The following is a 3882-nucleotide window of genomic DNA, read 5'->3' as shown; positions in this document are numbered from 1 at the left end:
AAAAAAAAAAAAGGAGATAAGGGTCTCCTTCATAGAATACATAGATGTTTTGAGGTCATTTATGTGGCACTTGAGGTGAGAACTTGAATCCCAGAATTCATCCTTATTTCATCATTTTGCCCATTGACATTAAGAACAACCATCTAATGTCATTACATTTATTAGACTCCTAAAAATGTTCAAAAGTGTCATATACATAGTCACCCAGCTCCTTCCTTCTTGTACTTCCTTCAGATCAAGCCATACTTGATCTGGCCATAGAGGTACCCTGAGTATCTCCACTTGATAACCCTAACTAACAGTGCTCTCTTTACTACTGAAAATAGAGTCATTAGTGTCTTTAAATCCAATCAGATTAGACACTCAATTCTAGAAGCCCCAGAACCAATTACTCCTGATAACAAAATCATCTATATTAACCAAGGTTCTCCAAAGAAACAGGGTGATATGGTTTGGCTCTGTGTCCCCACCCAAATCTCACCTTGAATTATACTCCCATAATTTCCATGTGTTGTGGGAGGGACCCAGTGGGAGATAATTTGAATCACGGGGGGCAGTTCCACCATACTGTTCTCATGGTAGTGAATAAGTCTCACGAGACTGATGGTTTTATCAAGGATTTTTGCTTTTGCATCTTCGTCATCTTGTCTTGCTGCCTCCATGTAAGCAGTACCTTTCTCCTCCTACCATGATTCTGAGGCCTCCCCAGTCATGTGGAACTGTAAGTACAATTACACCTCTTTTTCTTCCCAGTCTCGGGTATGTCTTTATCAGCAGCATGAAAACAGACTAATACACATGGCCAGTAGGAGATAGAGAGAGAGAATGTATGTGTGTGTGAGAGAGAGACAGAGAGAGATTGAGAGAGAGATTTATTTTAAGGAATGGACTGATGTGATTATGGGGAGTGAGAAGTCCAGACAGAAGAGCTGATGGTACACACGTTCCAGTTTAAATAGGAAGGCCTGAGAAGCAAGTGAGCTGATGGTGTTGGTTCTAGTCTGACAGTGAAGGTCTGAGAACCAGGAAAGCCAATGATGTAAGATCCAGTCTGAATTCAGGCCTAAAAGCTGGAGAAGACTTCTGTCACAGTTTGAAGACAGGAAGAGAGAAAAAATTATTTCTTGTTTATATTAGGTTGGTGCAGAAGTATTTTGCCATTACTTTTAATGGCAAAAACCATAATTACTTTTGCACCAACAGAATACTTTTAGCCCATTCAGGCCTCCGAAAAATTGGAAGAGGCCCACACACATTGCAGGTGGAAATCTGTTTTACTCAGTTTACTGATTCAAATGTCAACCTCATCAAGAAATACCCACATAGACATGCCTATGAGTAATGTTTAGCTAAATATCTGGGCACCCCATGACCCTGTTAAGTTGACACATAAAATGAACCATCACACCTTCTAAACACATCAGATTGGGAGGCACATAATGACATTTTGTCTAATTACTAGCGATGTTAACTTAGATCACTTGGATAAGGCAGTCTTTCAAATTTCTGCACTTAACATTGTTTTCCTCTTTGTATTTGGTAAGTATCTTGTGGTGAGATAAATATCCTGTTTTTCATCACACCTTTACCTGCTAATTTTAGCATCAGTTAATGATTCTTGATTGAGGTAATTATTACTGTAATGTTATCAAATGTTGATTTTATGTTTCCATTATTTCTTCTATATTTATTAATTTGAATTCTCTTATTTATTTCTCAAATTATTTGTATCAGTATGGACTCATCAATATATATATTTTATTTTGGGGGTTATAATCCATTATTCTCATTATTAATTTTGTTACTCAACTTGTCATAGATTTGGGCATTAGGAGATCTTCTTTAATATTTAAACAGCTTTGCTCTATGCATTCTCATGGTTAGGTATGTAAGGTTTGTTAAAATAAACAAATTTTCTCTATTATTATAGCAATCCAGTTTTCTTTGCATGGAAATGCTTTAAAACTTTTTTTATCTTAAAATGTTTAATTAAAAGTACTACACTAGTTAATGGAAACTTAGTAGCTACCCCAGATAAAAACAAAACAAAATAAAACAACAACAACCACAATGACCCCTCCCATCACTACCAAGTTATTTTACCCTTCCAGATCAATAATTTTTCATAGGCATTGTATTAAAATGCTATAAAGACATTTTCACTGGCTAGAGACACTATTTCAAATGAAATATAAAGAAACATGAAAACATTGACATTTTAAAGTGACTCCTATGGATTTGATTTCATGAATAATTAAAATAGAGCATTTAGTGCTCTTATACTTTTATAAACTCATTCGTTTATGTCAGTCTTTATGTCTGAAAGAAGTTTAATGTATTGTTTAAATTCATTGTTTCTTTTACTGCAATTCACAGAAAGAAATTCTAGCTATTTCATCCCAAAAGGAATTTATTGAAGGGATATGAGGTAACTAATAGAATGGAAGGGAAGCCAAGAATCTGGCTCAGAAAATAAATATCAAAAGGAGCTGCAAGAATCCGTAAAGAAGGAACTAACAAGCAGACCCTTTGAAGAGCGTCTGTCTCCCTGTAGATAGTCTTTATGGGATTCTGTTCAAGATTCAAATATTAAAGACAGAGCAAGCAATCTAACTTAACTGCCAATCCCAAAAAGATTTGTTCCACTTGGAGAGAATGACATCCTGGTTTGAGTTCCCCCAGAGCAGACTCTGAAACAAGGATTCAAGAACAAATGGTTTATTTTGGAGATCATAGAAAACATCAGTAGGGGAGTGGAGAAGAGCGGCAGGGAAGGAAGAGAAGCCAATAAAGGATGCGTTATCAAAGCAGTTCCCGCACTGAGCAATTGGAGCTCCATCCCACAAGGAGACAATGTAAAACACATATCAGAGTTATCTCAACCTAGAAGTGAGGAAGCCAGGACATTTTTCAACATATGTATTATTTACACGATTTGCTGAGGGCTTCTGGGCATTAACTCTTGGGCACTTTTGGCTTGTCCCATGTGCGAGATGAGTGTTCTATTGCAACCAGGCAAAGGTTCTCAAGCAGAGAGACACAGGAGTTTGTAGTGAGCAACTTTCTGTGAGTAGAAGCAAGTGCTGAGAAGACATGAGCAGAGCACGGACATGTCTGCTGCAGTGGTCTCCTTAAGTAAGATGGGGATGCTGTTTCTAGAAAGAGATTGGCATTTTGGCAGGCAAAAATAGTAGATATTTATTTTGCCATGAAGGCAAATGTCTCATTTTACAGGAAAGTTGTTTTCATGTCAAATTGCTGTATATAGTGTGAATTAGGATGTTTTCAGCTACATGTAGGAGCCTACCAATTATAAATGGCTTAAAAGAATACAGATTGTATCAGGCATGATAAACTACTTTATGCTGTGGTAACAAACAACTCCCACCAGTGGCTTAACACAACAGAAGTTAATGTCTCACTCACACAAAGTCACAAAGTTGGGTGAGGGTTCAGGGAGCTCTTCACAACAGCTGCTTTTCAGGCATTGGCTCTTCGTTCCAGGCTGTTTGATCTTATGGCACCTTCATAAATATACATGCTCCCATGATTACCACTGCAGGGGAAGAGCAGGTAGAGAGTCAAACGTGAGATATAGCACACAACACTTCTGGCTACATTTCATTGGCCAAACCAAGTCATGGAGCCATGCTTTGGTGGCGGAGAAGTGCTGTGTCCCTGTGTGTCCAGTACAGAAGAACAGCATATCGGTAATTACAGGGAGCAACTACTGCAAGGTTTGGAGGGAGATAAGTCCAGGGGTGTTTCAGTGGCTTGAGTGCCATCCCTGGCTTGCTGAGGACATCTTTTTGTCACAGAATGACTACAGTAGCTCCAAATACCACTTCTTCTCACGTCAATATTCATAGGCAGGAAGAGAGC

General features: G+C 38.2%; 1 long non-coding RNA gene across 1 annotated transcript in view; it reads right to left on the bottom strand.

The window, feature by feature from the left end:
• Positions 1–3673, bottom strand: part of LOC108512223 (uncharacterized) — an 11359-nt gene extending 7686 nt beyond the window's left edge. Inside the window, exon 1 of the long non-coding RNA XR_001880539.1 lies at positions 3427–3673. This is a non-coding gene — a long non-coding RNA (uncharacterized LOC108512223). The remainder of the gene's footprint in view (positions 1–3426) is intronic.
• Between the last annotated feature and the right edge of the window lie 209 nt (positions 3674–3882).

Source organism: Rhinopithecus bieti, unplaced genomic scaffold (genome assembly GCF_001698545.2).
Source record: "Rhinopithecus bieti isolate Rb0 unplaced genomic scaffold, ASM169854v2 scaffold_28987, whole genome shotgun sequence".
Taxonomy (NCBI): Eukaryota; Metazoa; Chordata; class Mammalia; order Primates; family Cercopithecidae; genus Rhinopithecus; species Rhinopithecus bieti.
Note: the sequence above shows the minus strand (reverse complement) of the source record. Positions and strands in the feature narration are given on the sequence as shown.